Source organism: Hermetia illucens, chromosome 5, assembly GCF_905115235.1.
Source record: "Hermetia illucens chromosome 5, iHerIll2.2.curated.20191125, whole genome shotgun sequence".
Lineage (NCBI taxonomy): Eukaryota > Metazoa > Arthropoda > Insecta > Diptera > Stratiomyidae > Hermetia > Hermetia illucens.
The window spans coordinates 58,591,672-58,604,819 of NC_051853.1; the positions used below are offsets into that span (position 1 = coordinate 58,591,672).

The 13,148-nt window shown below is 44.2% G+C and overlaps 1 protein-coding gene across 2 annotated transcripts in view; it reads right to left on the minus strand.

Annotated features, from left to right (window-relative positions):
- The window catches only part of LOC119658227 (serine/threonine-protein kinase tousled-like 2), a 197,704-nt gene extending 184,834 nt beyond the window's left edge, over nt 1–12,870 (minus strand). The window contains exon 1 of one of the 2 annotated variants that reach the window (XM_038065495.1): nt 12,339–12,870. The gene's annotated coding sequence lies outside the window, so the exon portion shown is untranslated. Of the gene's footprint in view, nt 1–11,723 lie in introns of both variants that reach the window. The other variant, XM_038065494.1, reaches the window with a different exon arrangement.
- Nucleotides 12,871–13,148: the final 278 nt, after the last annotated feature.

Genomic DNA, 13,148 nt, shown 5'->3' on the forward strand with positions numbered 1-13,148 from the left:
TACTCTTTTTCGAACTTCTTGCGTCCGTGTAGGTGGGTTTCTCTGGTTTGGGAATGAATAACGCCTTCACATCACGCCATTTAATTAGAATATAAGCGTGTGCTAGGCATGCGCGATAATATTCCGAATATGTAGACCCAAGGCATCCATTCCCTCTATTACTAGCGCAGGAATGATACCATCCGGACCTGCAGACTTGTATCTATGGAACGAGTTAAATGCCCATTTTACTCGCTCCAGTGATACTACTTTGCATGCCAGATTCCAGTCTCTCGGTTGAGGGTTGTATGTACTTGTTGGCCCCGAGATTAGATTTTGGATGCTACCTGGGAAGTGCACTTCAAGCAAGTGGTTTGCCGTTTCTTCATCGCTTTCTGTGTACCTCCCGTTCTGTAAACGTAAATAACCCAGTTTCTGGCTACGTTCTTTAACCAGAATCCGCTTCAGCTTTGAGGTTGGCTCAAGAGAGTTAGTCTCTTCGCAAAAGCGTCTCCATGATGATCGTTTAGCCGATTTTATGCTTTTCTTTAGAGCCTTCTGTGCCTCTTTATAGCGATTCCAGCTAGCGCCTGAATCACACTTCAGAGCACGATTGAGGCGCATTCTTGTCGTTCTCCCCTGTTTTGCCAAATCCGAGTTCCACCATGATGTTTTACCCTTCTTTGGCATCTTGAGTGGACAGCTTTCTTCGAAAGCTTCTCTCATGCTAATTGTGATCATCTGGGTGGTCTTCTCAATTCCAGCAATAGATTTGATGCGCTTCCCAAGGATCGTGACTCGGGCGATCAATTCTATTTTATACATCACCCAATCTGCCTTCCGCGGATTCCGTAATGGAGTGTGGGGAGGTGGATCCATGCCCATTATAAAATCAATGCGTCTGCGATCCGAGAGTGTGATATCGTTTGATACTCTTCACTCTCCGATCAAAGCGGCGATGTCAGAAAATGCCACCGTGATGACGATGACCTTGATGACCGATTCTGTAAGATACTATAATATAAATATTCCATGGTCTATCAAAGGGGTCACAAATATCAAATAACGGGTGGACAATATTATTGGATGCTTTTCATCATTAGATATTAAACTTGCAAACACCGACAGCGCCTAGGGGTTTCGTAAGGGAAGAATAGGTTCGACCGCTGGTGTAACCTTCATAAGTACTCTGAAAAGAAAAAAGAGAAATGACCTGACGGGTTACTAAGCATTACAGTGATAGTGATAACCAAATTATATTGTTCAGTGTAATGGCAAAGAAGAAGATGATGTACTCGAACAACATAACGTCATGTTGGACGAAGAAATCAAGTCCAAAGATGTTTGATGAAGAGACGTTTTTGCAAATAAATAGAAGCAGATATACTCAGATCATAGAGTATGTAACGCCAAGGCGTAAAGGTAATGCGTCCAACTCATTATGTCTACAAGCAAGAAGATGATTCCCAAAAATGACCGTGAGTCTGTCCAAAAGCAGGTTATATTCGAAATCGCCTAAACAAGTAAGGACATCTGGAAAAACTTGAACCATGGACTGGGGAAGTCACTATGCCTTCTCCCAGTTAACCTTCAGACAAACGGCTAATAAAAGCTGAAAGTAGATCCGAAAATTCTTTAGCACAGCAATGCCGCAACAACAGCAATTACCATTGCAGGCTGATTAGAGCCGAGGTCTGAATATAGCATTAAACCAAGCACATTGGCTAGTGAACGAAAATGTAACCAGACCTTGAACGTAGGAGGTAAGTTAATATATAACATGTCCTGTGGCCAGTCTAGGACATCAGGTCTAACAGAAGAGGTGGAAAGGAGAGGTGATTGGGGGACTTGGAATAGAAATTTCAATGAAAAACAAAAGGAATAATAGAGAAGCTTGCATAGTTTTCACCATCGATAATCCAGAAAATGTATATCAAAACCCACACAACACGAACTGGGAGCATTACTGTCAAACCTGTAAATTGAGATGGGTAGAAAAAAAAGTAGTTAAAACCAAACACGATATCGAAGTGGCTGTAAGCAAGCCTCCTAAAGCGAATGCCACCTCTTATGAGAACAGTTATGGGCTGGCAAGGTAGCACCAATAGACTAAATTTAGTTAATGGAGCCGCATGCTAGCACAACAGAAACGCTAACAATTTAATAGATCAAAAGAAGCGGTCAGTGACAAGAATACAACGAAATACTCATCCGATGCAATAGAAATTCGCAAAAATTAAGAGACGATTTTGTGAGAAAGTGGAGAATTGTCAGAAGGGATTCGCCTCTAGAAGTCCTTAGCTAGAAATGCATTCTTGCCCGTGCGGAAAGACACTCTTTTTGGGTTCTGAAATAAAAACGAACGTTGAGGCGGCTCCGAGTGGACTTTACAACAAAACCAAACCCAGAGACCTGATTGAAGATTAAAAGAGATAGGCAGAGATTCTACCGTCTGTGACCCTAATAGATATAGCTGGTGTTTTCGATAATAAATTCTTTTAAATCTATGATATTAGCCGCCGGGAAACACAGTTTTAGGAAGCACTATATGTATGTACTTGACCATAATCCATAGCACACTTATGCGGTAACACCATATTCCGATATACGCATACCAAGTTTGCAAAGAGAGTTCTACAACAACCCTAGTCTTAGAAAAAAGCGCCAACTAATATATCATGGTATCAATATAGGTGAATTCCTGCAAAAACTCTCAGACGGTGTTCAGCGAGAGCTTCGTTTAGAGGAGGGTTAGTTGGCTGGTAAAATCCTACGATGAACCCCAACGAAATAAGTTAGCCAGTCTAAGGAGAAGGAGAAAGCTCGACCAATTCCTCCTGCCATATCTATTTAAAAAAAAAACCTTAAACTGAGGCAAGTTTAGAAATATAAGCCTCATAAACGTTCACGCCCCTACAGAGGAGACTGCAGAGTCGGAAAAGGATACCTTCTACGAGGCAGTAGAAAGAACCCTCGAAGCCTGTCCCAGATATGATATCAAAATCATACTTGGGGATTTTAACAGCCAAGTAGGGAAGGAGCCCGTATTCAGGCGATACGTTGGCTCCCATAGCTTACACGAAAAAACAAATGATAACGGACTGCGGACTATACAATTAGCAGGGTCACACGAAATGGTTGTTGGAAGTACCTGGTTTGCGCGGAAAACGGTCCACAAACATACGTGGGCCTCTCCAGACGGGACCACTTTCAACCAAATTGACCACGTGTTGATCGAACGCCGCCACCTCTCAGCCTTGATGAATGTCAGAACATATAGGGGGGCCAATATAGACTCGGATCACTATCTCGTTGGCATGGTGCTCCGAACTCGAATAACAATACCACCTAGAATCCCATCTGACAATCAGGTGAGAGTGAACACTGAAGCCATCCACAACACAACCCTCCGCGACACCTATAAGAGGGAAATGGATGCCGCAATAACCGCAGTGAATAGAGGACCTGGAGATGAAGCATCAACTAATGATCTTCACAACCACCTGAAGAACGTTATCATGGATACGGCCACAAATATACTTGGCCCCAGCCGCAAAAGGAGTCGGAACGGCTGGTTTGACGATGAATGTAAGCTAGCAACGGAACGGAAGAATGCCGCATACCGAGTAATGTTGCATTCTCAAAGAACGCGGGCACGCGCAGAGACTTATCACGAACTCCGTCGAGCGGAGAAGCGACTTCACAGACGGAAAAAGGAAGCCTGGGAGAACCAACAAGTCTGTGAACTATTAAAGTACAGGGAGCAACCGCACCAGGCGCGGAAGTTTTACCAACAAGTCAGCAGGATGAAGCCTTATACACCTCGATGCTCATCCTGCCGAGACAAGGAGGGAAATCTGATTTCCGACAGAATGGGCATATTAAAGCGATGGGTTGAGTACTTTGATGAGCTACTGAACAACCAGAACATCGGCGAGTTGGAGGTCCCGCCAACTGAAGACGACGGACAAATACTGCCACCACCAAGTTTAGGAGAAACAGTCCGTGCAATTCATCGGCTAAAAAATCATAAGTCGCCAGGAGCCGATGGAATTACAGCCGAATTGGTTAAATATGGAGGCGACCAGTTACACCAAGTGGTTCATCAACTTGTGCTCAAGGTATGGGACAGCGAATCAATGCCTGACGATTGGCAACGAGGCATAATCTGTCTCATACATAAAAAGGGAGATATCACACAGTGCAGCAATTATAGAGGTATCACGTTGCTGAGTACCATCTATAAGATATTCTCCACTATCTTGCTAGGCCGGATAGCCCCATACGCACAGAACATCATTGGCCCATACCAAAGAGGCTTCACTCCAGGCAAATCAGCAACAGATCAGATTTTCTCTCTGCGGCAAGCGATGGAAAAACTGTTGGAATATGGACAACAGTTGCACCATCTGTTCATCGACTTTAAAGCCGCCTATGATAGCATAGCCAGGGTAAAACTGTACACGGTGGATGATGAAATCCGCGCACGGTTGTTGTCAGCCAACAGAGCCTACTTCAGCTTACAAAGACTGTTCCGCTCGAAACGTCTCACCATAGGGTCAAAGCTCTTACTGTACAAGACTATGATCTTGCCAGTCCTCATGTATTCCTCGGAAACTTGGGTTCTTAGCAAGAAAAATTGCGAACTCTTGGCCGCGTTCGAGAGAAGAATCCTCCGAAGAATTTTTGGCCCCCTACATGAGGATGGACGATTCCGTAGCCTACACAATGACGAAATCTATGAGCGATACCATGATCGTCCGGTTGTGGATAAAATCCGGCTCAATAGGTGAAGATGATCCCACCCGGAAAGTCTATACGGGCAATATCTATGGTAGGAAAAGAAGACGAGGCAGACCCTGCCTAAGATGGAACGATGGCGTGGGCCAGGACGCCAGACAGCTTTTAGGGATATCGAATTGGTGGACCTCGGCGCAAAACCGGGATGTCTGGAGTTCCTTATTAAGGCAGGCCTAGACCGGATACCGGTTGTTGCGCCGTTGATGATGATGAAACTGAATATACTCAACAACTTCCCTGCTTGTCGTAAAAGGCGACGTAAAGGAATGCGTCTTTGTGGACTTACGTGAGTTTCGATCTCGTGGACTTAATCCCACAGTCTTCTTAAGACACGATTGATTTGGTTACCACAATCATAGCCCCGCTGAGCAAATTGAAACGGTGCCAGTCTATACTGAGTGGATAACTCAGTATTCATACTGGTGGATGCAAGACCTATCTAAATCTCTACCGAACTATGAAGTGCGGCAACCGTATTGAAACGCAACTCTATGTTTAAGCCTCGAAGGTCTCTGTTTGCTTGAACGTAATCACCTCCTTAAGGCAGCCAACAGCAACGTGCGAGCTGAAACAGGAATTCTCCTGAAACATATGAATTCAGGAGATATCCGAGTTCCCATGGCACCAGTATACCTCTGGTAAGGTTTCGTGACCTACTGGCACTTCGGAAGAGTCCGCGTGCAGACTCAGGTCTCATCGTCCTAATTAGGCCTTTAGAGCATTCACCTACTGCATCACGGCCAAGAAACCACAGTGATACAGCGTCTCCCGGTGCCATCACTATGGAGGTTTTCCTCGGCCGCTTGGTTTTGGTTTACCCGACATGGTTACTGCCCCGGCTTACTTACCACCATCTCCGAGCACCAAGTAAAGCGATAGAAATGTGTGGGCTAGGAACTGGCAAATTTTGATACTTTACTGCTACCAAAACGTCAAAAACACCTCTGATAGGGACTCACATCCCGCCGAAGATCTTTGGCTATCGAAAACGAACTATTATTAATTTCTAGAATGTGCGAACGCACATCGACAACGGCATCGAGGGTGCCCAGAATACTCACTTTCTCCAACTCCAGCGAGAATTCAAACGATATAAGTTGGACAGTTTAGCCCTAAGCGAATTAAGATTGTGGAACTCCCTCTAGGGACAATGTGCTTTGTACTGTAAAAGGTCAAGTGGTAGCAGACAAGAATCCAGTATCGGATTACTACAGACGGCAACTGTACAACGTGCTTTGTTGAGCTGGATGTCGGATGCGCAAACGGAGACATATGATATAATGGAGAAGGATGCTTTCTACGGGCAATTATATGCAGTTCAGTAAAGGTTTCCTAAAGGTGACATGTAATCGTGGTGAGTGATCTGAATACCTAGGTAGGCTCTGAAAACACCTTACTTGGACATGTGATTAGGGAGCATGGTTTTGGGCATCGCAACGATAATGTAAGTAATCCGCCTGAGAATATTGACGAGCATTGGGTAACCATCAAAAATGTTCTTTTCTAAGGTGCTACGCAGGTTATCGGCCAATGGCTATCCGGTGAGGTTCCGCTTCTTGCGGATGAAATGACTATATACCGTAACATGCGGATATAGACTGTTGCTTCAAATAGAAGAGAAATCATCTTGCCCAACAATGCACTCAAATGGAGTAAAACCGCTGGGCTGAAAAGTCTCCCCGCGGAGTTATTTATCGCTATGCAATGCTGAGAATCCGAGCCCCTTACCAGAGAGTGGAAGAAGGCGATGATCGTTAAGATTCCGAAAAAGAGGGGCAAATTTTGAGTGTGACAATTGGAAGGGTATCAGCGTACTCAAAGGGTAGTATAGGTGCCAGGATGAAACGTGGATTGGTACCCACGATGGAACATAAAATCTGGGAAACAATTGCTGAACCAACAGCAACAGCTCTACTACCAAAGCCTATCTTCACCTCCACGCGGTGACCACTGGAAGCCCTTTCTGAACCAAAAGCTGCAGACGGAGCAGAATGAACCTGAATCTCCCGCACCTAAAAACGAGACAAAGTATACCAATTGCTCCTCCAGGCTTGGTAGGGCTGATAACCCTACACGGAAAACAACTTATTACGAAGCCGCAAAAGGAGCCTCGGGCGACTGGATTGACAACACAACGACGAACCCGGCAACGTAAACGGAATAACGATTTGAGCGTTTTCCCATGTACAGAGAAGAAGCTGCCAAGCAGCTACCTGAAATCCTAACCCAATATAGGGCGGATGTAACAGCGTTGCAGAAGATACGTAGGACAAAGACTAGTTTCCTAGAGAAGAACTATGCACTCTGCGCTTGCCAGGCAAATTTCATTTACATTCACGACCCTATAGAGGAGACTACAGAGTCGGAAAAGGATACTTTCTACGAGACAGTAGAACGAACCCTCGAAGCCTGTCCCAGGTATGATATCAACATTTTCACAGCGAGGTAGGGACGGAGCCGCTATTCAGGCGGTGATCCGTGATGCTGAGGTGAATGCGAAAGGCATCATCCTCAACTACTGGCCTAAGCTGACGATATCGACATCATGGGAAGAATGACCCGAGACGTACAAACTGCCTTCACCCATGTTGAGCAAGCGGCACGAGATCTTGGGCTGCACATCAATGAAGGCAGGACGAAATATATGGTGGCAACGTCAGTTCCAAAGAACGCGACAACATTAAATTGCACTGGTCCAACGAGAAGAATAAAAATAGGAGACTACAACTTTGAGACCGTTGATAATTTCTCCTATCAAGGGTCGAAAATCGAAACCGACAACCGTTGCACCGATGAATTCCGCGCACGATTGTTGGGAGCCAATAGAGCCTACTTCAGCTTACAAAAAATTTTCCGCTCGAAAAGTCTCACCATACAGTCAAAGCTCTTACTGTACAAGACAATAATCTCGCCAGTCCTCATCTATTCCTCGGAGACTTGAATTCTTAGCAAGAAAAATTGCGAACCCTTAGTCGCGTTCGAAAGAATAATCCTCTGAAGAATTTTTGGCACCGTACATGACGATGGACGATTCCCTAGCCTACATAACGACGAAATCTATGAGCGACCACGACCATCTGGTTGTGGATCAGGATTAATAGGTTGCGATACGCGGGTCACTTATAACGGCAATATCTATGGTAAATTGTAAGAATTGATTATGATCCTCGTGATACTCCCCCTTGCACAACTAGCAAGCTTGATCGAGACAGAGCAGGCTGGTTTCCACTCAGAATCCCCTTGAATTGCAGGCTTTCGACAGCGTGACCCGGGAAGTATTTTTGGCGTGCCCTACGTAAGAGAGGAATTCCGGAGAAACTAATAGCTATTATTATTAGCTTTGAAGTGTCTTAGAGCACTTCATTCGATACCGTTACGGTACACTACAGTACACTGTAGGAGGCAATGTGGTCAGCATTGCGCATATGGATGGTGTAAAATTTCGCTTGCTACATCGAGGTAAAGTTTCAGAAGAATCTCAGGTTCGCCATGGTTGCACCTTGTAATCTGTATTATTTCTTCTTGTTATCGGTGACATTCTTCATGCTGTTTTATCCGGAGGAGGTGGAGAAATTCAATGGACAATAACATCTTTCCCGAAATAATTCGGCTACGCTCAGGACATCTGTTTACTCCCCCACCGGGTTATGCACCAAATGGGTCTGGATTTAGGAAGAGAGGCAAGAGTTGAACTGAAGATAAACACCAACAACACCAAAATTCTCAGTCTGACGGGTCACCCCAATCTTCCTATCTGCATCTGCAGAGCATCGAAGGTGTCTTCCAATTTGTATATTCGATTTGATTTCGCTGGCTTGCTTAAAATCTGGAAATGCAGTTACCTCAAGATCAAGTTGAGACTGTTCTTTCTGTGTTTCCACATGGGAGTATCACATGGAAAGCAGTTACCTCTGTCACTTAAAAGCTTCAAGCGTTCGTGAGCACCTGTTTGCGAAGTCGGAGTACGGTGGCCTCGTGCAATCTCAAATGAGAAACTTGGTGGGTGTAAAGGCTTGTCACCCGTATGCAAAGTGAATGAAAGTAGCAGTGGATAGATCATACATTAAGGAGGAGCACAACTCCGTTGGTGGCTACGCCATGGAATGGAACCCGCAAATATCACTCGCATATGAGAACATACATATTACCCGAATTGTTAACTTTCTATGCATATACATATTACAAACAACTGAGAAAAGCGAAGAAGGTCAAAATAAGTTGTTTCCATACGGACTTCGTGTACATATATGGGCTCACCGTACCTTGGGCGTTTCGCTTCATTGTAGCATTGGTGTATATCGCAATAGGTATAGAACATATCCTACGTATGATACCTACTGGTTATTAAATTGATACCGGTTGAGCCGGTCTTAGTTTTGACATTTATTGTAGAAGAGAGGAGTGTAGAGGTTGAAAGTGATCATTTCTTTAATGGACCCATTCTCAGAAACTACTCCGAAATACCCTCCGTACCGATATCTGTTCAAATGCAGTTAATAATACTATATTACAATAATCCTCAGTAATTGGCTGCAGAGCGCCCCTTAAGTTCATCATAGCACCAGGCACCTGCAATGTAGGCTATAACATGAAGCATGTTCCTATCAAGTTTGGTGAAAATCGTAGTCTTCTTCTTCTTCTTTTTCTTCAGCCTTTGTCCCGTTCACAAGCGGGAAAATCGCAGTATTACCAAGAATAGGTCAAAGTTGTCGCTTCTTTGCAAATTCAAGACTTTGAACGTCAATATCACTTGCAAGTTAATATTTTCACATAATACGCATGTATATATATATATTACGTGGTAGAAGAAACTCTATTTTGGTATGCAAAATTAAAACCCAGTTAATGCCCCGCAGGTTCTCAATGATATTACACTCGGAGAATTGTGAAGAGGTTTTGAGTAACTTCGGACGGTATAGGATTGTGGAGTCGATTAGCGGAGATTCGTCTGAGCCCCACACCAGAGTATTGCCTCACAATCATCGATAGGTTCACGCGGCCCTGAAGCATTGCTTCTGCCGACGTTTCCGTACAATCGTGCGCCGAGACCCTTTGTCGGGAATGGATCTTTGAAGTTCCGGCCGAAGTCATTACTAACAAGGGAATCCAGTTCAAGTCTACCCTGTTCTCGGCGTTGGGCTTCAAACGCTGCCGGACGACTGGGTACCATCCGCAATCCAATGGGATGCTGGAACTGGCATAGGACACTGGAGGCCGCTATAATGGCACACGATGACTTTTCGTGGTCACACGTCCTGCCTTTCGTTTTACTTGGCCCGCGTACAGCCCATCGTGAAGAGTACACCGCCAACTCCGCCGAATTAGTATATAGGAGGAATTTGAGACTCCTCAGTGATCCTGTGTTCGATACCAGATCAGACCTTTCAACTACTGAAGAGTGTAGTGTAGTAGTGAAGAGTGAAGTATTGAACAGAGTGGAGCACTTCTTTAGGGTTGACGTCAGCGGCAGGCCCAAGAGCGTTTCCGCGTCCAGGGTAAACCCTGGGAAAAGGGGGTGCACAGCGCGTGAGATTCGATCCTGGCCCCTGGTTTCGGGTTTTCTCACTGAAAGCCAGTATTAGCTGGGGAAAGGATAATGTGGAGTCGATTACGCAACGCATACATATTCCTCTCCACCAGCCGCGCCGTAACTGCCACCCTACCATAGCACTTCCCTCGTCATGCATTTCACGTATCGCACGGAATAAAACTGCTAGTCAACTAAAGCAGATTCAGGTTGTTCAGAACTCTCTTTTTGAAGATCAGATGTTTTGGGGATTATCATGATGCACCCCTTGTTGACGTACTTTCCTGCAATGGAAAGTAAAAGCGTAGAGAAAGCCTAACAAACAGTAGCCGAAAAATCTGAAAATGACAGTAAAGTGGGAAGTGCTATGTTAGGGTGGACGGTGCGGGTAATGTATTTGTGCATGCCAGGGCAGAAAAATTAGGTATTTATAAAACATTCAAGATACGCCAAAACAGTGACCTGAAACATAACCGTGAAAAACCAGCTTCTGGTAGTGTTCAATTGTCCGAAGCTGCGGGATTATGTCAATGGAAGGCTTCGGGAAGGTCCTATTTCGAGCCAAAAATACTTGCTGGAACGTCTTCTCGAATAATGTAGGGAAATTCCAGCCGAATATATACGAGGTTTTTTTTTTCGAATCCATGCGACTGGCTAGTGAAGGAATGCTATTAAAAGTCTCCATACGAAGTAATAATCCTTTTTTCAGTTTTTAGTATCATTATTACGATGTTTTGGCACTGTCCGGATTGCATACGAAAATAAATTTCCTTTTTTTTTCGCCCTTAGGCGGTTTTATTTTTTTGTTTCGTTGTTTCTTTTCGCATTGTATCCAACGTAACGTTCTTGTAAAAAAACACATATTTTTTTTACCCCCTTTCTGAAAACTTATGTATTTCGTACGACGGTGACCAGATTTCACCTTTGTTCACTGTATATGTTTTGGCTATGGGCCAATTCGAAAACTTCAAGCTTCGACATTTTGAAAACGAAAGGAGATATCGTAAATTTTTACTTATTATCTTGAGTCTTATTTCGGGGCATTTTACCATTAAATCGTGAGGCCATCGAAACCGTATTTGTGCTCAAAATAACTGTATTTCGGGAACCAACTAACTCCTTATTCTGCTCCCTCCCTTTCTCAAAGATAAAACAACAAACTCTAACGCCTGTCAGTCAAATGTATTTCACGTAGTATTGCTTCTTACATTTATTTCGTCCTTTTCAACCTTCTTTCAAGCTTTGGACTTTATTATTGCCCCGAGTGTAAATTTATTTATTCAGTTGTCAGCTTCTGGCCTGCTTCGACTTCTGTATCTTTTCTAACGACGTGAATGGATAGTTCTAAGAGTGACTAACTAACCCCTCCAATGCTATGTATGTCGTCAATATCTGTTTATTTCAGGGAGGCACTCACCGTCTCATTGCTCATCCATCAATTTAATTTCGGAATCTTCCATGCATAAGTAACGAAACGTTTAAAAATTACAAGCACGAAACAACCAAGCAACCGCACGAGAACCACAAAGACGATTCAACATGCCACCGCCGATGGAAAATTACCATCGATGTCCTTCCGCTCAACGAGGTGCCACGAATCGCGGGGTATTCCGCCCTGTCGATCTCCCTAATTCCGTATAAGGACAATATCACCACAAATGAAATTTTGTGAAGTCGAACTGCAATCCACGCGTGATCCGCGACATATGTAATTCAAGTCTACGTAAATGGACAAGTTCTGGTTCACAATGCAGCCAATCCTCATCAAGAAAGCACACTTGCAGGAGAATCGTAGATCAAATCCGCGACCAGTTTTCCGATTAAAAAAATGCCGGGTGACCGACCCTTGTACAATACCGGTCTCTGGTTTGCGCTGTATTTTCCGCTGCATGCAATCAAATAGTTCACGACCTGCAGGAACTATCCACATCAACGGCCATTGAAGCCCAAGATCTCAAGCAGTTTTTGTTTCTTGTCTGCCGTTCTCTTACGATTTTACGATAATTTTCACACGTTTTGCAAATTCACTCACGACATGGTTATTCCATTCCCGCGACCGCTCTTCCCCTGGTCAGCTCCAACAGAATCAAACACCACACACACTACGAATTTTGACAATTTATACGTATACAACACCATCAAGCTACTCCCATGCACGCACTCAAGAGAATCGAGTATCGAAATCACTGTACATGTAGTTGTGTTGTTCCTCACTTTCCTTCCTCCGATCCGACTAAAAAAGGTCTAAAACTAAGAACTACATACGAAAAAAAGAACCACACACTTTTCGGTTTTCTTGAATAAAACAAAATTATCAATGGGTTTTCCTCGGGATTTCTCGGTATTTCACTTACACTGCTCGCAATTTGACTATTTCATTCGAATCTTCACTTCAGTTCACACAAAGCAGAAGCAATAAATTGCATTAAAACGCGATAAAAACACTGTAATTAGGCGAAATGAATTGTAAATTGCACCGGGGACTGATAATCTCTGGACGAAATATGGCGGATGCCGATTGTGCCGTCGGCCGAAGTAATTACACCAACACAAAGACGAGCATTGGATGTCGGAACATTTCGGCAAACAACCGCAACATATGGAATTAGAAGAGCCAGTGACAGGAACAGCTGTTCGATTTACAGAATAGTGGAAGAGAGCGGGTGCATTTAGGTGAAGAGAGTGGATGGGTTGAGAGTGCAATCCATGTGAAGTGGGCAGACGACTACCAAATATTCAGCTGACATGCAGTTTTGCAAGAATGAATGCACTTTTATTGATCCGATCTCCAGCGATGGAAGTAAGGTTGCTACCAGTGATGTTTGCTTGGGGGCTCCTTCGC